The sequence below is a fragment of the Equus quagga genome, chromosome 8 (assembly GCF_021613505.1).
Source record: "Equus quagga isolate Etosha38 chromosome 8, UCLA_HA_Equagga_1.0, whole genome shotgun sequence".
NCBI lineage: Eukaryota > Metazoa > Chordata > Mammalia > Perissodactyla > Equidae > Equus > Equus quagga.
In genome coordinates, this window is record NC_060274.1 from 124,345,938 (window position 1) to 124,372,591 (window position 26,654).

General features: G+C 38.2%; 1 protein-coding gene across 1 annotated transcript in view; it reads left to right on the forward strand.

The window, feature by feature from the left end:
* The window catches only part of CNTNAP2 (contactin associated protein 2), a 1,871,002-nt gene that overhangs the window by 1,256,175 nt on the left and 588,173 nt on the right, over positions 1-26,654 (forward strand). The window lies entirely within an intron of this gene.

A 26,654-nucleotide genomic window follows, 5' to 3' on the forward strand; every position in this document is an offset into this window, starting at 1 on the left:
AGGTAAACTGCATATAGGATAATGACAGAATTCAGAACTCCTTGTTGTCTATAGTCATTTAACATTATCTGTCTCAAGAAATCCAACCTAAATTTTTTTTTCATGATGGCTCACTTTTAGCAATCCTTCGGGGGGTGTGTGTGTGTGTGTTAGAGATATGGAAAATAGAGAGTTTCCAAAGGATATTCTGGAAATTTCTTTACTGCAAGAGTGATACACTCTGGTGTTCTTGACAGTGAATTCAACATGTTGACAGATGACTAAATCTCTCAGTGTATAAACGCATGTGCTTTGAGTCAGAAAAGCAGGTTCCTACTTTTCAGCCTCCCCATCCCCAGGTGTGACTTTGGGGAGTTAGTTGAGCTCTTCAGTCTCAGTTTCCAATGTCTTTTTCAGTCAAATAGGAATCATATGCCTATTTCAGGGTGATTATGAGAATTTAATGACACAATATACTAAATACTTATTATAGGGTTTTATACACTCAAGGACTTAATAAATAGCAAATAGTGTATTAATTTTTTATATTAAACAACTTTGGAAATGGCATAATGCTAAGTCAGAGACCAATGGGCTGTCTCATGCCCCAAATCATTATTGTATTGGAGCCAATGTCGTAGAGAGTAGCTTTTAGAGAAGAGTTATGAGCAAAATAATATACAATATTCTAAAGATCTGAGTGCTTTTTATGTACAAATCCTGGTGCTAAAATTACAGACAAGTGGGGCCGGCCAGGTGGCATATTGGTTACGTTTATGCGTCCTGCTTCGGCAGCCCAGGGTTCATCAGTTTGGATCCCGCACACGGACCTATGCACTGCTTATCAAGCCATGCTGTGGAAGGCATCCCACATATAAAGTGGAAGAAGATGGGCACAGATGTTAGCTCAGGGCCAGTCTTCCTCAGCAAAAAGAGGAGAATTGGCAGCAGATGTTAGCTCAGGGCTAATCTTCCTCAAAAAAAAATTATAAAATAAAAAAAAAATTACAGACAAGTGTAACCCATGGATTCTAAGAAAGTCAAGTCTGTAAAATGTGAAAAATGCTTGATTCAGACAATTAGTGCTTCTGCTGTTTGGAGGAAGAGGTGATTGTGGCTGGGATGTTGAGGTGCTATTTCAATAAAGAGGTAGAAAGACTGTTGAAGGTTGGTGAAAGAGGGTGAGCAAAAGTCTGGAAGACAGAATGAATGATGCTTTGGGTCACGGTGAGAAGCAGTTGAGCTGAAGCAGAATTCAGGTGGAAGAGCAGTAAGAAATAAAGTTGCAAAGTAAAAATGGGAGAAACTGTGGAGGACACTAAACGCTATGCTGTGGAGCTGGGACTTTTCCTTGAAGGCCACTGCTCCTCAGCCGTGAGCGTGCATTAGAATGACCTGCAGACGTTAATAAAACACAAATTGCTGGGCGCCCTCCCTGCTTCTCATTCAATACATCTGAGGCAGGGCTCGAGAATTTGCATTTGTAATGAGTGCTGTGGACTGAATTGTGTCCCTCTAAAATTTGTGTGTTGAGGTCTTAACCCCCAATGTGACTGTATTTGAGATAGGCCTTTTAGGAGCTAATTAAGGTTAAATGAAGTGATAAACTAGGTTCCTAATCTGATTGGATTGGTGGCTTTATAAATAGAGAAAGAGAGAGCTTTTTCTCTTTCTCCACCGTGTGGGCATACAGTGAGAAGGCGACCATTTGCAAGCCAGGAAGACAGCCCTCACCAGAAACCAAACTGGCCGGGACCTTGATCTCGGACTTCCAACCTCTAGAACTGAAAGAAAATAAACATCTGTTGTTTAAGCCCCCAGCCTGTGGTATTGTGTTATGGCAGCCGGAGCAGACAGACAATGAGTTCCCAGGTGGTGCTGATCTTGCTGGACTGAGACCACTCTTGGAGAACCACTGCCATGAGCCATGGAAAAGCTTTAAGGTTCCTGCAGCCCAGCTGTCTTTCTGTTCGCCTTCACTTATCACAGGCTTTTTCACTGGATCCGGTTTCCAGTGCTAGGAAAAGTCAACCAAGGATTATAGAAGATCCAGGGCACTAGGCACAAGTAATGAACCCGATCAGCTTGTCTGCATGGTTTCATGAACGAGTGCTCCTTATTGAATGAAGTTCGTTTCAAAGATTTCAGCCAGTCCTGGGGTTGGGATGGGAGTGAGGGCAAATTGCTGACCAGACAAATAACTTGGTACCATCAGCTTTATTTTTTAAATTTTCTTCAATTCTTCTGTTAAACTCCCAAGTGAACTTTCACTTTTTGATTTTTGCTCTGGTGGTTAAAAAACACAATATGACTTTTAAATAAGTGCAACTTGTAGTTTGGGCACCAGGAGAATTAAGTGGGAGGTAAGCGAAAGAGTTTGTCTTTAGAGCTCCCAGTCTTGCAGTTCATTCCTTTCTCTCCCTCATTGACACCCCAAGTGTCTCCCTCCAGCCACGAAGAAGCCTCAACCACTTATTACCCTCCTTTTCAAAACAGGATGTCCAAAACATCAGGAAAAATAGGATACATTTCTTTTTAAGAAATACTTCAGTTACATTTTCTAATAATAAGCACACTTCAACCTCCAGATGCCTTTTCAGGGGAAGAATTAATAATTGAAATCAAAAGTTAATTGTTAATCTGAACAATAAGCACCGTGTTCTCTTTGTGTTTCCAGACATTTGTAGATTATCATTGTACTAAAATCGTAGTTTGAAGACAAATTTGTCACAAGCTTCTTGCCTTTTGGACACCCTATATGTATGAAATTTTTCTTTCACATAGGCTTGGTACTTAATAAATGTTTGCTGATTGGAATGAAATGAAAATCTATAGCATTGAATATTATCTCAGCTCACCGTCTGGCAGTTGTTTTTAAATGAGTGCGTGCAGGAGAATTTTCAAGCTTCTCGAGATGCTGATTCCACAGCTTCTTCCCGGAACTCTGATTTCACGGAGCTCGGTTGGCACCCAGGAACATTTGCTTTGAAAACAGCTCCATGGATAGTTCTGTGCACCATACATTGGGAAACACCATCTTTAGGGTGGGAAGGTCTCTCCTATTGGGCGTTAAGGTGCCAGTCCTCCATGTAGGGGAAGATTAAAGGGAATGTTAGGACTTGTCTGATCAATTGAAATAAAATCACACACATAATTACCTGTTCCTTCAGCTAAGATAAATTGGCATTGTAGTATTTTTTAATTCTTTCCATAGATCAGTCTCTAAATATTGTGAAGTAAATTTCAACCTACCCTTCTGAGTCATTTTTCCCACTCCCACTTTCTATTTTCCAGGCTAACTAATCTCTGAACAGCTGAGGCAAGGAAAGGCAAGTTTTCCTGTATCACTGTGTTCTGTATATGTTCAAACAAGAAAGAACACAATTTAATAAAAATCTTTAATTTGCCGTTTGAAGGAGCCAATGTTTGCCGTAATTGGCTTTTTCCCTCCTTCCTGGTAACATTCAATTATAAATCTCCATTTACTTGTTTTTAACTAAGACTGAATTATATGGGAACTTCTGTAGCAGTACTTGTGACATCTGTTTGAATACAAAGTATATTCATTATAGTCATGACAATTAAAATGAATATCAAATGAGTTTGTAATAGCTATGCACTTAAAATGTTATTCTTTATTTTAAGAGCTTTACCCTCAAGACTTCATTTGGGGCTCTATAGTTTCTAATGATACTTATGATAAAGAGTTGACTTTATATGCATACGGACCTCATTTTTATTTTGGTGAATGTTTGGTTGTACCATACCATAAGCTAACAAATGTAGAATTTCATTATTGGTTTCTCCCAGCTTTTACAAGGATAGTAATATTTGAGTTGCAATGTTATATCTTCTTTTTATTACTACAAAATTTAAAAATGGAATGAACTTTAAAGTAGTGATTTTGCCATTCTTTATAATCATATCTATTCTTGCAATGTCACTATTAATTCAGTTTTCCTTAATCAACTTTATAAAAATCATAGAAACAAGAACAATACGTTATTTTATTCCATAGAAAAGTCTGTTTGGAATGAGGCATACCAATTTGGGAATGGATAAATTAATTCTACCCAAATAGAGAAGACCATTAATGGCTATCCAAAACCAAAAGGATGCTAACATGTTTTATATTTGTATCGCCATAACTGCAGATGTAATAATATCTTAACTTATGAAAGGCAAAAATCATTAAACAATCTGCTTCTGAAATAAATACCTTAAGAATTTGAATTTGATAAATTAAACACCAAGAGAAAGTTTCACTAGATCCCACTTAAATAAAGTCTTAGTCAACAATCTTAATCCTTTTAGATGGCCCAACTATTTCTCTATATTTGGACAAGAACTACTGGCCTGCTTTTAAAATGCTTATTTGTGTATCTTAGATGTACTGTACTCATATATTTATTTTACAAATCATGATGCTTTCTAATTAAGAATTTTCAGCTCAAGTATTTATTCCCTACGCATGTGAAGATTTATCTAATAACAGAGGTATAAAGTTGATATGTTTCCTTTTTTTTCTGACTATATTGTGTTGTTTTTGTTGCTTTCCAGGGTCTCAATTTTTTTAATTTCTCAATGTAGCCCAGTTCTGGTAAGTCATAGTTTTACTGCTTCTTTTGTTGTTGAAAGAAGCAGTATAAATTATCCATCCTTTTGGGTAGTTTACTATTAGATTTTGTATCTATTGAAAAGGAGTTATGTTCACAATTTTTGCCTGTAAAGTGAGCTGTGTAAAATTCAATATACTTTGATGATTCTGCACTGTGATTTAGTGGCTTCCAAAAGACGAGAAAACGTGACTCTGGCATTGTAACTTACAACCTATTTTTAGAAAAAATTTCTCAACTTTGGTGAAGTTATCAAGAAAGTGAATTTTCCAAGTTTTTACAATGCATTATAAGAAAACATGATGTTCAACCCTTGAAACAACATAGATAGAAACATTGCCCAGCTGCAAATAAAGGTTAGTGTTTTCAGTAAATGAGATTTATTGTGAGTAGTCAGTATATTAGTCAAAAGAGTAATCATTTATATAATTAATTATTGAGTTAAATAATTGTACTAAAATTGGAGGATGCAATTAAATGGGATAAGCAAGGAAGATAGTAATAACTCAAAGGTAAAATTAGAAAATTAATTCTGGTAATATTCCACACCAGTCAACTAGAATCTTCATAGAGGGCACTGTGGTTAAAAGGGATAGAATAGTTACAGGGAGAGTAGGTAGAGGCTATTTCTACATTATAAGTAGGAGGTGATGAAAGTCTCAACTGGAATAATGGGTGAGATAACAAATATTTATCGTTTCTTTTGTATCAGGAGTTGTGACATATAGGCTGAAATGTGAAGGATTCATATGAGTTAACTAAGAAAAAAATGACAGGGGGAATTCTAGGTTAGAGATGTCAGGATCTGCAGTGGTTCTGAGATGGAGGTCAAGGGACACAGTAAACTTGAGGATGAGAAAGACAGGAAAGGAGACTTAGGAGGTCGATCCAGAGTCTCTGCATGATGTTCAGGATTCCACTTGAAGGGTCACGGCAAGGATTTTAAGGAGGGTAGTTCCGGCTGTGATGTAAAGGATAGACTGGAGGAAGGGAAGAGTTTTATGAAGAGACCATCTGGCGCAATGTCACAGGAGTGTAGATGAGACTAGGTGACTGGAAGATTCAGTTTGCCTGGAAGATTCCTCTAGGAATTAAGAGGAAAGTTTTTTTTCTAAGTTTAAATAGTAGACTCAACAGGATTTGTTATTGCTTCTATATGGAGTAACTTGAGGAAGGGAAAATGCAATCTTCCCGTGTACCCAGGAGTAAAGATAAAGCAGATGACTGTGAACAGTTGTAATGCCTTCATAAGATGACTCAGAGAGGTCATGGGAGGAGCAAGAAAAGAACACAGAAGGAAAGAAAACACTAATTTGAAAAAGTGATTGAAGGAGCGGATGCAGCTAACTAAAGGGACTCAAAAGTAATGATCAGAGCAGTAGGAAGAAAATCAAATTAGGAAAGCCTTGGAATGGGGAAGCTAAGGGAAATGAGTGTTTAGCAATAAACAAACAAGTGAAGAATAAACAAAAATAGGAAAGCTAAGATGTGGTCAATGATGTGACATCCTAGAGAGGAAGCCAGTCCCTGGTACTGGCTGTTGGGAGGCCACTGGGGTTTCATGTCGGTGATGGTGGGTGGAGCCACTGAAGAATGAATGGGAAAAGGAAATAGCAAGTGAAGGTTTTCAAAACATTTGATGGTAAAAGGATGGCTAAATACAGAAGAGCTGCTTAATTGGAAGGCAGAGCCAAGCAAGGGTTTGGGAATTTTTGATGTTTTTAATGATGAAGGAGTTATGGGTAAGTTCATAAGTGAAGGAGGCAGTGGAGAGGATGAGGCTAAATATATAAGACAGAAAAGGCATGTAATAGGCCCCCAGGAGAGAAAAGAGGGTATGAATTTGCCTTGGTAAAGAACAGGAGCACCTGCTCTGAGATGGGAGATAAAGCAAAGGGTAGAGATTTTCATTAAATTCTGTTGACCAATACCATTCTTGACATTTTATCTCATTTAACTCTCAAACTTATGCACAGTAGATTTTATTATCTCCATTTTGCAAAACAGGGCTCAGAGAGGTGAATAAACTCACTGAAGGTCACTGGAGCTGGAAGGGGGGGAGCTGGGGTTCAAATGCAAATTTGTCTTAATGTAAACCTTTCTTTCCAACACTCTGAAGAAAGTGTGAACATGTAGAGAGGTCAATGCCCTGCCACCTAAGTGAGGCCGGAACTAACCCCGGCAGGACCATACCCACCCGCATGTCTCCAACCACCGAGAAAGAATGGTTTCTCTCTTGTCATTTACTTTCTCTGTCTGTGATTAGCAGTGGTCTTTGCCTAGAAATCTTTGGTCAGTATTTCTGATTAATACATTAATCTTAAGGTAAAATTTATTTAGGAGAGCTTGACTTCTACTAAAATGTTCCTGCATTTCAAGTTGCCAAGTTTTTGAGCTTTGAGGTGAGACTTTGAAGAACATTGACCTTCTATAACTTGAGGAAAACTGTTTTTACTTCTGCCATTTTATTTTGTGAGTGCCTATCCGTGTAGATTAGTTTTTTTAATGACAAAAATAGGAAGGTATGGAAACTTTGAAGTTATTCTATGTCACTCTGTAGAGTTTGGAAATTGTCTTCTCAAGTACTTATAAACATTTTTATGTTTGTATATTATATTTAAAATTATCCATTTTAATGACATCATAAAATGGGGATAAGCCTAATTGATCACGTAACTGAGTGAAAAGGGGCTCATTCTGCTTGCTGCAAGCAGCACCAATCAACTGCAAACAAGCTGGTGGTTGACAAAGGAAAGTTTATATGATTAGCTAGCAGAATTGGAAGATACCGGACTAGTATCCTAAAGAACCATCTTAAAATCATGCAGAATCTTGAGGCAGCTATGTAGGGGAAATGAGCAAGGGAGGGGCGTTTAGGGATGTGGACCAACTGGTGTGATGGACTTCAAGGCACCTCATTATCTCTTTCTTCTGTCATTTGTGATGGGTACCAATGCAGAATTTTCCTTTCTGGAGGTCATCATGTTCCTGGGGAACTCAAAGAACAAAGTTATCGTTTTATCGCAGCTGGGGGATATATAAAAGCAAGAGTCTTAGAGCCAGCATATCATGTATATTGCAAAAGCGAGAGATGCTTAATCATCTAGGCTATGTCCAGGCTAGAATGTGTTCACAGAGACTAATGAGTCGGTGTTATATACATAGTTACAATACTGCTTCCTTTCCCTGAGATGGCTTCCCTCACCCTAACAAGACCTAGCTGTTACAACCAGATTTTATAAATTATGTTTAAAAATGCCTCTCCTAAAGAGGATACTAAAAAAAAGAATCGAGAGTTTTACTATAAAAATCCTTTGAAACTATCTAGAGTATTATTAAGAAATTGCTCAGTTATTCATTCAACAAACATTTATTGAATACAAAATACTCTGCTACCTGCTGTGAGAACACAAGGAGGGCAAAGATAATACTTTTTAAATAGGACTTGCCTTAAAATACAGACTGCAACTTTTCTGTAATGAAAATGAAATTATTTTGTATATGACTTATAAATACTGAGGGAATTTTCCTGGTACATCTTGGATAAAAGATTGATTAAATTTAGAATTCAGAATACTTTATAAAATTTTTGGTTGTGTGTTTTGCATTAGATAATCCCTCCTCCTCTGTTTGCGAAGGTTGCATCTGGAGGTGAGATGAGGAGTTATTTGAGGAAGCTTGGGAATGGGAGGAAATAGGAGTTTAGAGTTCTTCTAGCCAGTGTATCAGTCCAGGTTCAACCAGAGAGAGTGGACCATTGAATAAAAGATGTATATTTAGAGCTTATTGCAAGGATTTGGTTTACACAATAGTGGGACCTGGCTACCCATGTCCAAAATTGGGGCACACTGTTAGGAAAGGAGGGATGGAACTCTCAGGAAGGGGCTGCAGCTGCTGTCCACAGGTGGAATTTCTTCTTCCGGGGAGCCTCAGCTCTACTCTTAAGGCCTTTCAGCTGATTGCATGAGGCTCATCCATATTAGCTGCCATAATCTCTCTCTCCGTGAAGTCAATTGATAATGGACTTTAATGACATCTACAAAATACCTATATCAGCACGTAGATTAGAGTTTGGTTGAATAAGTGGTCACTGTAGCCCAGCTAAGTTGATGCATAAAACTGACCGCCACAGGCAGTAAAGATGATTTTTTTAAATGAACAACAGAGAAATCTATGTGTAGAGTGGCAATTGTTTATCCCTTCAATTGTGTGACATACACCTCTCTATGTCAGCATAGGCAGGTGAGATCCACCTGTTGGAGGTGATGACAGATCTTTTATTCTCCTGTTTCTCCATTTCTGGTGAGAGTACAGATGAGCCTGGCTTCATAATACCAAGTAAAATATCATTTTACATGGTCGTAGCAATGGCAATTTGAATGAATCAAGTAGATCAATTTTCCTCAGGAAGATAAGTCAAAAGACAAAGATTTTCCTTTTGTCTGTGTTACTAAAAAATATATATATATATAGATGCCTTTGTTCCACATCTTAACCAAGATGGCATGTGTCCACTAGAGAGATGGCATTAGCAACTCATGTTCTCTGAGTTCTGCCTAAAAGGAAGCATCTCCATTGATCCAAATAAGAATATAACCTTAAGAAAGCTGCAGAGTCATTCATAAACATTATTTTGATGTGTTTTTCCCCGACATATTGAATCAAATCCCCTTGCCATGCAAAGTAAAGGTAACGTTAAAAAGCTTAGAGAAATGAAGTTGAAGGAACTGAATTTTATAGAATTGCACATGAATGAAATAACACATGAATTTTATTTCAGGAGCTGTATGTTTTCCAAATTGTTTTTTCCCACCAGTGAATGATAAAACTTCTCTGAAATATTAAGTCACCCAAATGGCAGCTGGATTCTTTTACCCCTACTACCCTGTGGTGTTTGCTTACTATTTCCCAAAACCGGTGACTGGTGGCTTTTACAGGACAGGGAGTAATTTTGCGGAGTGTTAGTCGACTGGGAAGGCCACGGCCACTTTGACCTTCACTCCGCATCTTAAATTCTCTTAAAGAAAGTGATAACTCTTTTTTTTCTCTTGGTATTGGATCTGGAATTCAGGTTAAACATATTGTCATCTATATAGTTGGATGAAAAATACCTAAAAATAACTATCCCCAAATTAGATTATGATATAAATGAAGGGAGGAGAAATGGCAATAGTATTTATTAAATGCTTACCATGGATATTTATGTATATTGGCTCGTTCAGTCCATACTCAAGACTTTGTAAGTTATACATCACTATTTCCGTTTCATAATTGAGGAAACATAACTTCAGAAGGGTGAATTCACTCACTGGAGGAAAAATAGTAAATATGGTGAGCGAGTCCAAACCCAGATGAACACCTAGGCTCATGCGCCCTAACCCCCGTGTATTTTCTAGCAAAATGTTAAAACAGGAAGGGAGGGAGGAGGGAGGAGGAGAGAAAGCGACAGAGCAGAGAAAGAAAATGAGGCCACTTAATAAGTTAATCGATTGGGAAATTTTTAACTTCTTCTAAACTGTGGCATCAGGATGTGCTTTCAGCATAAAGACAAATGAAAGCTGAAGCATTTTTGTCAAGCAGTAGGCCAAAAAAGACATTAGAAGAGCTGCAAAAGCTTCATTTTGAAATCCTGTCTTTTTTTTCTCAATATCCCCAATTTGGTCCTGACAAGTATATTAAACAATCTGGTTTAGATGATAATTTGTTTGGAACCATATTAAAAACATTTGATGTGAAAGAAATAAAAACATGCCTCTCCTATAGAGCACTTGACTTTCATGTTTTTAATATCAAGATATTTCAAACAGAATAGGTGAATTTTATATTGATGAAACACAAAATGTTGCAAAAGGTTATCCACTTCTTTCCAGATGTAAGAGATGAAAACAAAATGTTGACTTTTTCTTTCTTTTTGTTTTTTTTGATCTTTTCAGAAGAAACTCACATGCGTAAGCCTGGCACACGGGCCATGCCCACCGACGCATCTTCCTTATTAATTTGCTGTTTCAAGTGAGGAAGGGCAGAGATGGCTGGGTCTGCTGGGGATGGGCAGCGTCTGAAGAGTGGGCCCTGGGACACATACAGGGATGTAGAAATCAACCAGCAAAGACAGAGAGATTGACTCTCTAAGGGTAGGGAATTGCTTTCTGTCAAAAGAATAAAGTAACTCTCAATTCTATAATCTTGTAAATGGGAGAGCGAGAGGACAAGGGGAGGTGGCTCCACAACTGGGTGACAAGAAAGGAGACCGAGGATGCAGGTAGGGGGGGACGTGGGCAGGAGCACAAGGCCAAAGGGAACATGGGACAGCAACTAGAACAAACGGCCTACTCCATACTTCTGTCCATCCAGAAAGTAGATTATATTTAACATCTCATAATTTTTATAAAACCCTATTAATCTAGTTAGCCCAAATGTTAAAAACAATTAATCTTTCTTCTTAGAAGGCAGTCATGTAAAGGGCTCTAGAAACCCCAAATTTTTTATTTTGTTTCCATTTAAAAACGTCAAAATGGTAAGGTGATCAAAGCAACGAAATTGCAAGGACCAATATTTTGAGATGTTCACGTCTACTAGATGAAACTAGTACATCATCACGGACAGACTGAGGCTTCAGGTCTGGTAACCGTAGTAACGGGTTTGCATAAGGAGGACTGGTAGAATAATTTATAAGGTTTTGATATAAAGTAGGAAGTATTAATGAAATAATGTCAACCAAAGTAGAGAAGAAGTGTGTACTTTCTCAATGAATAGTCATCGCACATAGGTCTCATAGACTTTCACGATGATGAATTTTGGAATCACTACGTACATATTACTCAAATTAATAAAAGGCAGCCAAAAGGTGAATTCATACAGTAGATGATTTTAAAATGAATATTTGGCTTTGGGAGGTTTTAACATAATTTTTTAGATATGAGTGTAACTGGTATCTAAAAATGCACCCAAACATGCTAAAGAAGTTGCAGGATAGTCAATGGCAATGACTGCTTTCCTCCTTCTGTCCCTAGGCAGTTTCTTTTTCTTCTTCCTCCCAATCTCGGAGTAGATGTTGTTCACATTATGCAAAGCACTCACCTTTACTAGCTATACATTGTTTTTCAGCCATTGGCGTACGTACCAGTGCATAGGTCTGTATGTCTCTGTGATAATGTAATCTATCTCTGTGTGTTTCAAATACACAAATACCACACACACACACCCTCCATGTTTCCAAAAAAACCTAGCCAAGGAGAATTCCTCCATCAAAGTGTCCCTGACATGAGAAATGGGGAGTTCTGATGAGCTTCCGATGCTATGTGGCACAGAATTGGTGAAAGAAACGATACACAGAGCTTATTTGAAATGCAAACAAATCAAGTTACTTGTATGGCATCGGTGTTTGCTATTAAAGTTAAAAACAGCATTTGTGGGGAAAATAATAAGGCTGGAGATAACTAAAAGTTGGCTGTAATTTACTCACTTGTTAACCACAAGTGAATTTGAGATTAAAAGTGACAGAGGCAGAAAGAAATTAAAACTAAAGGTAACTTGATAGCATATTATTGAAACCAGAGTATTTTACGTAGAACAGACACATATTCAGTGAAGAGGGGTAGATTTGGTCAAATATGAGAGAGAAAGATCTAAGATAACATAGACTATGAATAAAAAAATCATCTAGGATGAGAATAGTGTGAAAATATGTAACTTTTTATTAAGAATTGATTTTTCTACTACGACTCAGAATTCCTGTTATCCTGTTTTGAGTATCACCTCAGGATAGGGACAATGCAACTCAGGTAAAATGTATAAAATATGTGTAGGCATGATTCAGAGAAATTAAAAAAAAAGAATAAATAGCCTGAAAAGGAAAAATATAACATACGTGGGAGAAAGGTCTATAAAGAAGAAGTCCTTGTGAAAATAAGAATAAGGTTGAGGGGCCCGTGCCAGTGGGCGTAGTGGTGGCTTCACAAACTCCACTTCAGCAGCCCAGGGTTCACCGGTTCAAATCCTGGGCATGGACTTACCCACTGCTCATCAGACCATGTTGTGGCAGCATTCCACATAAAAAAATGTAGGAAGATTGGCACAGATGTTAGCTCAGGGACAGTCTTCCTCAAGCAAAAAGAGGAGGATTGGCAACACATGTTAGCTCACAGCCAATCTTCCTCACCAAAAAAAAATAAAAATAATAATGTTGACTGCCTCGGAAATTTTACTTTTGATGAGAAAGTAGAAAAACAAAGAAATTGGGGTTATTTATATTAGAAAGAATTTAGTAGAGATTTTATCTGAAGCAACTTCTTAGGCAAGTGTAGTTGAAATACTTGCCTATGCATAGAAGTTTCAGAAAGGAAGAGAAAGTTAGCTTGCTGCATCACATTCTGGCTGAAATTACATCATGTGGAGATGTCTCGAAGGCTGTCTCTCAAGATATCTGACATTACCTTAATGAATTTTCTACGATTCAAAGTCAGATTCTTTTGATAGAACTTGATTTATCAGCACACTCGAGTTTGATCTCAAATATAATCAGAGTCTGCAAGATTGAGATCGAAATCAAAATGCCACTAGATTAATTTAAAATGAGCAGAGTAACTGCTGAGGGGATGGGATGGTCTGGCCAGCACATTCTGTGCAGGCAGGGTATGTGGAGTGCCAAATTATAAAGCAGGATGCCAGTGTATCAATTTGTAATGAAAAATGTAATGCTGTAGGGACTGGGCACTTGTATTCTTCACCAGGCCAAATCTCTCCCTGTAGGGTTACCATATGGGGAGCCAAATTAGGATCAGATGCCGGCTTCTTGAACATGGAATGGGAACACAAGGAGTAAATTATGGTTTGAGAGCTAAAGGTAATAGTTTTTTTGGGACCATGGAGCCCTCTTCCTTAGGCTATACTCAGATACAAAGTCCATCTTGCTCACTATCCTTGTGCCTCCATATTGGCCTATTTTTCCAACTTCCTTCTGACCTTGTCCTTTATTGTTTAGCTCTGTTAATATTCAGTCAGATTACAGTGGAGTCTTGGTGGCCTGGGAGCCATTTAGTCTCCTTGTGGTAACTTTGTTCCGATCCTTTCATTAAGTGTTAATATTTTAGTTTAACTTGCAGTGGGCAATCTTATCTTCAAAACTCTTCAGGGAAGTCCCCAAGATTCCAACACTGACAACCTAAGACAATAGAGATTATTTCTTAAAGTTCTTTCCAACCCTATATTTTTGTGGGGAAAAAAAAATGTTTCTACTGCTATATTATGGCACACAGATCCCTGAATTTCCTTTCCAGACTAGGAAAGACAAAGAAAAGGAAAACGGGGTGGACTTAGAAGACGTGGCCTAGGCATAACTCAATCCTTAATGTTTTTTCGGTTCTGAGAGGGAAAAAAAAGGAGGATGATTGAAATGTTTCCATTCATTGCCAAGAAACTTGAATTTTGGCTCCCCGTGGAGATCAAATGGAATATGGAGATATAGTACTTCACTTTTAGCAACTTTTATAGATATTTTGATCATTTTCTTCATATTAGAGCTTTCAATTTGGAATTGACTGTGAAGATGAAGAAACGCTTGCTCAGCAAAAAAGTCTTATGACATGTTAAACCATTTACTCCCTGGAAGCTTTTGTGATAACAGATACTACCAAGATGGAGAAACCATTGAAGTGAATAAACCTTATTATCTGTGTGTTATTGTTGAAAATACTAAAGGCAAGCCACGTGTGCTTTGCATGGAAATCCGCTGGAAAGCTCTCATATGATAATATGAAGAAAGATAAGACAGAGAAAATATACATGGCAGTGACTAGAGAGTAATACAATTAATTTATAGCCAGATATATTAAAATTTGTTTAAGATTGACAGCACATTTACCCCTGGGAAAGAGAAGGAGAGAACAGAATGGATTTTATTTTAAGGAACTCCTGAAACCTACCAGGATGTTAGGATGTTGCCTAATGAGGTGATATAATATAAAGCATCACTTGATGTGAAATTTGCATAATGCCTTTTTTCCCTAAGAGATTTCTTTGGAAGAATAACAAAGAAACTGAAATGAGGTGGAAAACAAAATAACAAAACACAAATATTTTCTCAGTGTTTGCAAATATTAAAAATAATTTCCTATCCTCTGATTCATTAGTTCTCCTGAGAGCCCACCTGGATGTCTTCAGAATGTAAAGTGATACTTAATTAATACATGGGGATTTAGGTTTCTTTATAACTATGCCACTTGAATAAAAAACATTCATATGTGTTTATGAGTAATGCAAAGCAGTGGTCGTGTGAATTACACCCTTTTGCTCAGGACCAAACTCCTATTAACAGCTTTAATTTACACACAAACTGTTATGGTAAATGAGGCCAGCCCTTAACAAGGTTGTTCAAAGAAGTCTGTCTTTTGCAATTTATTCCTTACATTTTGCACCTTTTCCCTTTTAACGGAGAACTTTCCCTTCCTGTAGGTACCTGTTTTCTGACCAGCTCTGCTTATCCAAGGAGGAGAAGGTTTTGGTGCTCTATTTTTTAGGTTACTGTGATCCCCAGGGTCCACATATCTTTCCCCTGTTACCACTCCCTTCCCAGTTTCACATGAGACCTAGTGCTCACATCTTCTTGGTTTAAAATCCTCCCTACAGACACAAGAAAGACTCTGCTGTTTTACATTTGGTGCTTAATTAAATTTTAGTGTAAAAAGCTTGCAGTCCATGCATCACCTCATACATATTGTTTTGCCTTTCACAGTCTTCATATTTAATTTTAAAATTGCTCATTTATTCCTTCATTTATTCGTTCGTTCTCTGAACTAACATTTATTGACCACCTTACTCTCTTCAAGGTACGAAGCTAATTTCTGTGGGGGAAGTTAAATGACTAAGGCCTGGTTCCTTAAGGCAGTGAGTGATCTCCTATGAAGGTGTTTGATTGAGACTGCTTCTGCCTAGACAGAAGGAGCGGGTGGGAGGCGGGTGAGCCTCTGACATCACGTTGTACCCAACAGTGGCCCTAAAAATATACTTCGTTGAGGTCTTTATTGAGGGAGGTGTGGGACAGATGGAACCGCATACACTCTTCCCCACCATGCCCCACATCATCCCAACAAACATACACATGAAAACATAAGTGCTGAGATCCACACTCCTGTCTTCAGGGTCTACTGTCCTGGATGCAGTGGTTATCAACCTGTTCTAAACCTATTTCCCGATGATGTGCGTGTCTGTCCTGGGCCCCTTTCCTGGACTGTGCCCTCCCCTCCTCTCCCAACCATATCATAGATATGATGCACTGGTTAACCCAGCCCCAAACTTCCCTGATTTCAGTGCTTTCTCTTCCTTTGTCTCAAGAACTCAAATATTTTTATTGCATATTTGCAATATTTATTGCATATTTGATGTAATTTTTAGAGAATATAATGTCATTTTCTTCCTGTAACTCCTCTTTTCTAATACTCTTGCATTTTAACTTTAAGCTGTATATTTTTATTTTCTGGAAACAGAATTTGGGCCAAAGATATGTTCAGTAAATGTCAACACCCCACTTTGAGCCAGTCCGTGCTGACTAAAGCAGCCTCTGTGAGCTCTTTAATAGTTGAATTAGTAGTGGTGTGGTACTATTGAGCTTTGGGTAAAATTTCTCTGCTCTGATTTTCCAAATTCAGCTGCTGCCTCTGGTGATTGCTTCTTGATCTGAGCACCCTCTAGTCTACCATCCTGCACCATCTCGCAACAGTACCCTGGTAGAAGGTTTGACTCAGTCACCAAAGCCATTTGCCCTTCACATTTGTGTCGGTAATAAAAGTACCAAGGCCCTCTCCCTAAGGGGTATCCAGGACATACACCTTAGTCTTGGTGCTCTTGTAGGTTTGCAAGAAAGGCCAGTCAGTTCTTAGAAAAGTCAAGATGAATTTTCAGCTTCTTTCCTCTAATACTCAGATGATACATGTATTAATCAATACACCCCCCCAAATCTGATTTATATAATGTAAATGCAATTTCGGACAGTTTGCCCCAATAAATACCCTCCCCTCCTCAAGGACCCTTTGTCCTTTACAAATGGTGTTCCAGTTTCTGCATCTCCATCACAGCCCGAAGGATAACTTCCCAGTGTCGTCAGGAGTCACTTAGCCCATTGATGGGATGGCACTGTCCCTACATCTACTCCCCAATCAAGGGGCTGATTAACAGTGCGTTGCAGCTCCTGGCAGGAGTCAGAGTAGGAAATAAAATTAAGGTGTAGGGGTTAGGCAGGGAATTCAGATAAAACTACTTGGGAAATGTTGCTAAGCAAGATATAATTATCTAACTTATAATTAGCTCATAACATCAGGCCTACCATCCCCAAAGGCTTCTTTTTTTGCAAAGAGACAAGTGATACCATCAAGTAGCAGATGGTACTCTTGTATAAGTGTGTGTGAGTAATGGACACTTCTTACCTTAAGAGTAGCCTGCTCAGAATTTAGTTATAGGAATTCTTATTGGTGCTAACTCATTAGCTTAATAATCCATTATTTCTATGTCTTCCATTCCTTTGGGCTAGTGCAATTACTACATTAAAAAAAGGCATTCTGGAAAATTTCAGTAACATCTGTGTAGGCCTATTGGCCTCTATCATCTAATCACCTAAAACTACCTAACAAATTAACACAACCAAGGGAAGCCAACAAATTCAATTGATTAGAACATAACTCCAACTATTTGGAGTTTTTATTTTATTCCTTAAAAATTCTATGATATATTTTACTTTGTATAAAAGAGAAAATTACTTGACTCTAGAGTGTGATTTTTGCTCCATTGAATGCTTCAAAGGCCCTAGCATGTGACTCTGTAAGTAGCCTTGTAATTACATTGTTAAAAAAAAAAAAAAGAAGCTAAATGAAGTCCCTTTGGTTCAAGGAATATACTGTGCAGAAAGGGTGATCCAGTACCAGGAAGGGTTTATGGCTTCTTTCTCATAATAGACAAGGTTAAATGTGGTAGAAGTTCTAGTCCGTTCTTTCCTTCAGTCTGTTCTAAGCATCTTAGGATGCTAAAAGCAACCTGGCCAAGAACTTGCTGCCTGTAGGGAATGGTTTTCAACTGTGTTTCCTCCATGAAGTGGTATCTTGGAATTGCTAGGCCGTACACTGTTTGCGATTATAACCACAAAAGCTGTTTAGCTTTTAAAACCTTTATTTCTAAATGTGGACTTGGTTATTTACCCACTCATCCATCCTGCAACTCATTAATTCTTTCTACCAGTGTTTCCTAAATATCGAAACTTGATGTAAGTCACTTTCCTAAGTTCTATGGAGAATAAAAATAAAGGCCAGTTTTCTGTGTACCAAAATCTGATAATTGCTAAGACGTTAACAGAGTATTAAACCCATATAAATTTTCTATTTTATTTAAGAGGTGAAAAATGCATACTAGTGACATAATTTAAAACAGAAAAGTTTTGGTGTAGTCATATATATACAAATATATATAATTTACATATAAGTATATATTTATGCATATATATAATTTTATGCAGAAATATAATTTTAGAAGTAATAAACATGATTTCCCATAATTACTTGTTTAATGGTAACAAGTAAAATGTCTTAATGCTTGTAAATGACTCAGAAACTATCCATTTGTAAACTGATCAAGCAGGGTAATTATTCTTTCTTTTGGAATACAAGGAGCAAACAGTAACAAGTACCTTACACTTTAGATGAGGGCTTCCTACCGTGTTTTGGCTCAAGAATGTTAGGTCCACAAGAGCGTGGGTGTCTTTCTAGCATTACCAGCATTTAGAACTATGCTCAGCACATAGTAATAAACACTGCTATAGTAAACATCAGTTGAATGAAGGACAGAACGTAAACCCCTTTTGATGATCTGAGAAGATACGTGAAGCATCTCCACGGGGAAATGATGTGGGTTCTCACGCCATTTTGCATACGTTTCATGGAAGCCATGCACTCTCCTAATGCTCTCTCACAGCTGCCAGCTTAAGAACCCCAGCCTTAGCTGAAGAAAAAGGAAAACAGACATGATGTGGCACGATATGTACAAAAGAGCATCACCTCAAAGCAGAAAGTGCAGCTGCTGTCACAGCCAGGCCCCCCTGAAAGGTCCACGTGATGCCAGAGGTATTGTTGCCCACAGCAGATTTGTTGTGAAGTAACTTATTTTTTAAAACAGATTGTAACTAATACTCCAAGATTATTCCATGTATTCAGAGTAAATATTCAGAGGGAGGCTCACGCTTGAAAGGCTGGGGGACAGAGAGCAATGTTTAATGTCATCTTACATCATTTTTGGCCTTTAAATAATGCCATAGGGAAGAAAACTTCTCTATTAAAGTATCATTTTGCTCCTGCTTAGGATTAAAATCATTTCAATAGTTTAAAATATTGAAATTATTCCTACACAGCAGACGCTCTGTAGTTTTTGTGCCTGGAATTGTATCCCCCACAAATCCATCCGTTGAAGACTTAGTCCTCAGAGTGTGACTGTATTTGGATAGAGGGCCTTTCAAGAGGCAATGAAGCTAAAATGAGGCTCTCGGGTGGACTCTAACCCAGTCTGACTGGGTTCCTTGTAAGAAGAGGAGACTGAGACCCATGGAGCGACACCAGGAAAGTGCAAAGAAGAGAGACCACGTGAGGACACAGCAAGAAAACAGCCATCTGCAAGGCAAGGAGAGAGGCCTCAGAAATGGACAAGCCTGCCCACACCTTGATCTTGGACTTTCAGCCTCCAGAACTGTGAGACAATAGATTTCTGTTGTATGAGACAACCAGTCTGTGAAGCTTTGTTATGGAAAACCCCTAGCAAATGAATGTACCGTCTTTCACCTTATGGATCAATGTACTGTCTTCAAAAAACAAGAATAGACTCATCATCTTACTTCAAATCATGTGGTTTTAGTGTTTAGTTACTAAGACTCTACTTAGAAGACCAGCTACTCTGACAGTGTTATGGATAAATAATACCATATTATTGTTAAATTTCCTTTTTCGACACAAAGGAAAGAAGGAAAATAATATTTATATAATATCAACTCTTTGCTAGCCAACTTCATGTTATCTGCTTTTTTTACTCTCTGTTTTATCACTCAAAGGATGTTAGGAGGAAGATATTGTTAGTCATATTATAGGGATGAGAAAAATGAGGTTCTGGTGGGTTTGATCACGTTAGTAGTGCTCCTGAGCTACTAACTGGAAAAGCTAATGTTCATGTCCACATTTAGACACTAAAACTCACACTTTCTTTCGGACTCACGCTGATAATCTCTGGGTCACCATGTTCTAAGGCATACCTAAGAAGTTTGTGTGTTAAAGACTGATTGGAGTGTTAGTTGTCACTTAGCTCTAATGTGTGAAGTGGTGACACTTGAAATGTAAAAGCAGGGTATTTTCTATCTGTGATGATACCAAAAAATTAACATTTTTTTTCTCACTGAGAAACACAACCAGCAATTAATGTAAAAAGAAAGAAATGTGACTATCAGGATCCTAGTGATTTCAATTCTTGTATTTGTCTTAAAAAGTCAGAAAGCATGTAGTCAAGACTAATCTGTTAAAGTATTCATCTTGCCCCTAAGATTTGAGATGATCAGTTCAAAAAAGTCAAGTTAGCATGAGATAATTTCTAATAATGAAAGGATATAGGTTTAGCGTATTTTGTCACTTTCATGTTTATATTTTTATGTAACTAACAATTACAATAAGAATATTATGTAATTGTTCATCATATTCTCTGAGAACAAAAACTGCCTGCTTATAAGTCTATGCAAACAGAACCTAATGGGTATTATACTAGTTCTTTGCAATATTTTTTACTAGTTCATATGTCAAAGATTCCCAGAAATCAATTAATGATTGGTTTTCTTTTGATGTAACTCAAACGCAGTTCCAATTTTATTTCTCTGGAAAAATCCTTTGCATGTTTGGGGAATTTTTTTTTTCGAAACATTTTATTTTTTTCCTTTTTCTCCCCAAAGCCCCCCAGTACATAGTTGTATATTCTTCGTTGTGGGTCCTTCTAGTTGTGGCATGTGGGACGCCACCTCAGCGTGGCTCGATGAGCAGTGCACTGGGCCGCCTGCAGCGGAGTACGTGAACTTAACCACTCGGCCATGGGGCCAGCCCCTTGGGGAATATTTTTTTTAAGGTATAACAGTGTTAATCTGGTTGGACAAAATTTCTTGATCCATCTTATTCATTCGCATTTAATATGATGATTTCTCATCCTACTCTAACATTTGCAATTGTTGAACAATGGTACAAATTTTAAATGGAGTCAATTTTATTTTTCTTTTTATACTTTTAAATTGCCATCCTCATGTTAGTTTCAATTACTTCATTATTTTCTTAGTGGCTTTTTCATTCTAAGTAAACTGCCTGCTAGATTTTGGGAGGTTTTATTTCATTTTACAATATAAGTATTTCAATCGTCATGACTCTCATTGTGAAACCCTATTTATTTTTAAGTGACTGTGACCAAGCAAGAACACTATATTCTGGACAAGGAATGGTGCTCAGTGATGTTAGGGCATCTGCCAGCCTGGAGAATAGAACATTTCACTTGGATGTTTGTCTATGGTAGTAATGACAGGACAGTGAAACAGGGGTTTTTAAAGGGTCTTCTTTTTTGTTGGGGGGCAGGAGGAAACCAGCTCTCTGGCTAACATGAGGAGAAAGGTATTTCCTTTCACCGCAAAATAGCATTTCACTGGCTTCTAAACCTGCTGCTGGGTCTGCCAGTTTTCCCACAATGCAAAAAATCTGTCTCAAGATTGTATGGTCTTGCTCTCCCTGCTTCTTTTTGTGTTTTCTGTCACAATTGTGAGATTTATCTTCAGAATCGGTCCAGTGTTTTTTCTCCTTCAACATAAGGCTGTCTTTTAGCTAGAACAGGAAGCGAAGCATTCAGGGATTTTGTTATTTTCCCTCTTTACCAATGCACTACAGCTTCTGTTCGTCTTTTATTCCTGTGAAACCTGTTTGGACCTTTGCTGTAAGTAGAAAGGGCTTCCCATCACACTTAGAATGAAAACCAAAATCTTTATCTTGACTTTACAGGGTCTCTCATGGTCTGGCCACTGACTCTCTGCCCTCATCTATAGCTCTCTTCCTGCTGCATACATAGCAAGGAGCCACCAAACGGGTTCAAATCTACTTCTCTCTGGCTCTCAACCCAGTGCTCTTAGTCAATGCCCTGCAGTGCTGTTGTAGGTTACCAGCCCTCTCACACCAGTAAGTGCCAGGTGGCCCACAGGTCGAACTCCTGTCCCCAACCTCAACCCAACACGTTCCTTGAATTCAAATTTTGTTAAAGTGTAATATCCATAGAGAGATGTGTAAAATCATAGGTGTAAAGCTTGATTACTTTTCGCAAAGCAAATACGCCCGTGTAACCAGGACCCAGACCAAGAAACAAAGTATGACTGTGCTCCAGCAGATCCCTGGCCACCCTCCCAGAACCTACTTCCCCAAGGATAACCACTGTCCTGACTTCTGAAACCACAGAAGTATTCTCCCAATTTCGAACTTTATATGAGAACAATATGTACTCTTTTGTATCTAGCTTCTTTACTCAGTGTTAATTTGGCAGATGCGTCTGCATTGAAGGCAGTGTAGTTCATTCTTGTTGCTCTGTGTGTGTGTGTAGACTACAGCTTGTTTTCTGTTTAACTGTAGATGGACCTTGTTGTTATTTCCAGTTTGGAAATAATCCACATAGTGCTGCCATGAACAGTCTCGTGTATGTTTATATATATATATCCATGTAACGTTTCTGTCAGATAGACATCTAGATTTGGGATCAGAGCATATGTGTATGTTCAGCTTTATAGATGCTGCCAGTTTTCCAAAGCAATTCTACCCATTTATGTCATTACCAGCAGAGTATGAGAGCTCCCAGTACTCCACATCCTCGCCAACCTTCGATAGAGTGTCCTTTTAGCCATTCGCATGGGTATGTAGTGATGTCCAATCTTTCTAAAAACATTGTTTTTGCTTAAAATAACTAATTATTGTGAACTTTAGGAAAAAAGAATAAAAACTCAGGTAAACAAAAGGAAGATATTAAGTTTAGAAAAGCAAACAGAGATGAAAGATTGAAAACCACCTGAGGTCTACCACCCAGAGGTGACCACTAATAACATCCACAGTGTTACTCGATCAGACTTTTTCTGTGTGTATGCTTTATAATACATAAAACAAGAGTGTACTTAGCTTTGTGTTATTTAATTTAGCAAAATGCATTGAAAAAACTTCAGTACCAGTAAATATATTTCTTCTGCATAAATTTTAGTTATATAAATAATGTTTTATCAAAACCTTTATCATGACATTAAAATTAACAGCCTTGTTAATATCTTTGCATAGGTCCTTAATTAATAAATTTCCTTAAAATAAAGTCCTAAAGTGGAATTGCTCTGTCAAAATCTATGTACTTCAAGGCTTTTGAAGAATATTTTCAAATAATATTGTACTCTCACCTGCCATGTGGTGTCAACTTCCTACATCTTTGCCAAGCTGGATGTGAGAAATCTTACTTGGTCAATGTAACACTAATTTATTATTAGGTTTACTGTTAGTGAAACAATGACTCAAATTCAATTTGCATTAAGCTTCCCAGCTTGTCATCCTGGAGAGTGTCTCTGGGTGCCTGGGCATGCCTCAGTCTCTGATCTTTGGGCTCAGACAATTAAACATTCCTTTTGCTTTCCATTGACATCACTATTGTCCACTTCCAGGATTCACCTTTTGGCCTTGTTCACCCTTTTGACCATCACATCAATATCACTACAGGCTTTGGACTCCACCCGTTAGATTTCCTTACAACCACAAACTAGACTATCTTCTCCCTACTGAATAGATCTGCTTTTCTAACACACATCATCTCATCAGAAATCAGCAATAAGAACAGGTAACTTAGGATCATGCTTCCTTTATTCTCTTCCAGAAATCTGGGAATTTTGATTCTCCCTGGATCCCATCTTTTAGAGATGGCATTAATGTTTTCTCATCCCTCTTTCTCCATTGGGATGTCCTCTCCTTTATTAATAGCTTCTGACTAAAGTGAAAATGGTAATCTGTGAAATATATGGAATAACGTGTTACCCAGTAGATAAAGATGTGAAATGTCATCTCTAATTCTGGATTTTCTGGGGTTCTTTTTCTCCTGAGCTCTCTGGTCCATGTGGCCAAAATTCCTCCTCAAACCTGAATACATAACAGCAACGATAAAGAGGAGGCTTGAGGCTCACATCCCAATACGCCAGGTGTGCGAAACCTCCTTGAAGTTCTCCTCTCATCTGGAGCAGATGCCTCAGCCACAGCACACTGACAACGAGGATGCTGGAGGAAGGCTGGCCACAAAGGCCTGAGCTGACCTCCTCAAAGAGGCTGCAGCTCTTAGAACAACTACTGAGAAAAAGGTTCTTCAGCTGTAAGCACACACTCAGGAGCTCCATTTTTCAAATTCTATCTCATGAAAAGTTAGTGTCCAGTGATGTTCATCTGGGGGAAAAAAGTGATTTGGTCAAAATGACTAAGTTGATTTACTTTATTTGTAACAAGCATTTTGAATTCCTAAGAGTAGGACGCAGTATAGAATGTTTCCCAAAATGTTTCCATAGAATGACATGTAGAAGCTAATAACATGTAGAACCCTAGGATTCGTTGTGACGTGGTGGGTGAAGTCATGTCTAGAGATTTTTTGTGGGGCTCCCAAGTACTTCATCCTCAAGGTTATGCCCTCTCCCCATTAATTAGCTCCTCTGGCAGTGACCGAGTCCCTGCTAAAGGGAAGGACAGACTAATTCGAATGGGATGGCCCCAAAGAAGGTGGAACAGTGTGTGCCTATACTGGGATATGGGCTACACCTACTTATAGGTCTGTGTTTTCAATCTTTAGCTCATTAAGCATAGGAGATATTATGAAGAACCATTAAAAAAGAGCTGTGTTTGGGGTTGGCCCCATGGTGTAGTGGTTAAGTTTGGCATGCTCCGCTTTGGTGGCCTGAGTTCACAGGTTTGAATCCTGGGCACAGACCTACACCACTCATCAGCCATGCAGTGGCAGTGACCCACATATAAAGTGGAGGCAGTCTGGCACAGATGTTGGCTGGGGGCTAATCTTCCTCAAGCAAAAAAAAGGAGAAGATTGGCAACAGATGTTATCTTAGGGCTAATCTTCCTCAACGAAAAACAAAAAAGGGGGCTGTGTTTCCCCAAATTAAGGGAAGCCCTCTCGGCTTCTGTTTCTCTTTGTTGTAGAGAATTCATTAGAGAATCAGATATTGGTTTGAGGCAAATGCTGCTTTGGACGCTCAAGAGGGTTTTTTTTAAGTACTTTAAAATGTCAGGATGAAATCATTGAGGAGAATCCTTAGCATTAGATGGGATAAATTCCTACAAACAGTGTTGTAAATTGAAATGATAAGTCAAATGTGGGTTTTTTTCCATAGGAAAAACTGTGTTACAGGGATATAGTCCACACCATACTCCTGATACCCAAAAGTTCACAGGAATTACCACACATGATCTACTTATTCAGGTATAAATAACACCAATACCCTGTTAAGCTTTCTAACTTTGAATTGTTTAAAGAGGATAGCACAGTCAACAGTCAGAAAATGACATTAAATATGACCCAATATCAGAGGCTTTTGTATAAAACTCTTCCGTGTCATTTCTAGTCTTTTTTTCCCCTTGAGAAGGGCATGTGGCAAAGCAGTTAGGTAGCAGAGAATACTTTGAGGAGGTTCATGGAATTCAGAAAATATTCCTTTGGAAAATTTGGACTGACATCTTAGCAAACACTTTGGAGAGACGTAAAGCTTGTAAATGACTTTTTGAGAAAGTGATCCAAGGAGCTGCCGTTTGGTTTTTATTTTTTAAGTATTTTTCCTGTGAAAATATAGATAGCAGACGTATCATGTTTTTAGATGCTCTTCAGACTTCGCAGCTTCACCTTCCTGCTTTCAGGGAGCTGGTCCATCAGCTTTCAGATATTCACGGTGGACCCTGCTGTATGCAGGGTACCACCATGGCTGAAAATTCACAAGACCAGTCCTTTTTGCATTGAATTTTTGTTATTCTTATTATTTGATCTTTCACAATGTTGCTGCTACCGGTTCAAAAGATCTCATAGCTTTGGTTTGAATGCAGCTGGATTCGAAGCTACTCAAAGCCAAGTTTGATCCTGAATCCACAAAATCAAAAGAATTTCCATTTCAGCATTTGTTCTGCACTTGGCCTTATTATAATGGGCAGCAACCATCACTAGAGGCATTGTTTTATCTTTTCTGATCAGTCATTTTTATGACTTGATAATATAATAGGAAAAATATTCCCTATTCTAGGCAAAGAATCAAGAATCAATGATTTGATTCTGCTACATATTTGCCCATAACCAGCAATGCTACCAAATGAAGCAATTAAGTCCTTAAAATGTCTTTTATTCTATAAATTCTACATGAAGTATGATTTATACAGCCAAATGAACACTTTGCTACACTGTTGCAGTTCTGCTGTTGGGATTGTCTTTTTCTAGAAGGAAAAAGCAAATTTGTGGGCGTGCAGAAGCTAATTGAAGGTAATCACCCTGTAACTGAGTATGTATCATTCTTGTTCTGAGCTCTGTGCTATCTACTATATATATTATCTTATTTAATCCTTGCAATATCCTTATTCCCGTTTTTCAGCCAAGTAAAAGATGCGGCTCAGAGAAATGAAGTAATTAGTCATGGAGAGGGCAAATCAAGCAGTTTGGATTAAGTTGAAATGAATCTAAAGCTCATCCTCTTTCTGCTATGGCAGGCTGCCTCCTAGCTATACAAGACAAAAATAATCGCATTATTCTCCCACCCTAAACAGAAACTCCTGTTGCCTCTTGTCCTCCCTCCTTCAGCTTACCTACCTCCAGGTGACTCTAAATTAAATGCCTACCGTTGATGACCACAGCCCTAGGGTAGCGCGAACCATAGTTCCAGGGAACACATGGGATGAATGACCAAGACTGGACACAGGGATATTAAATTTCCAGAGACAGACCAACTGAAATGAGACTATGTTTTAAGTTAATAATCTGAGT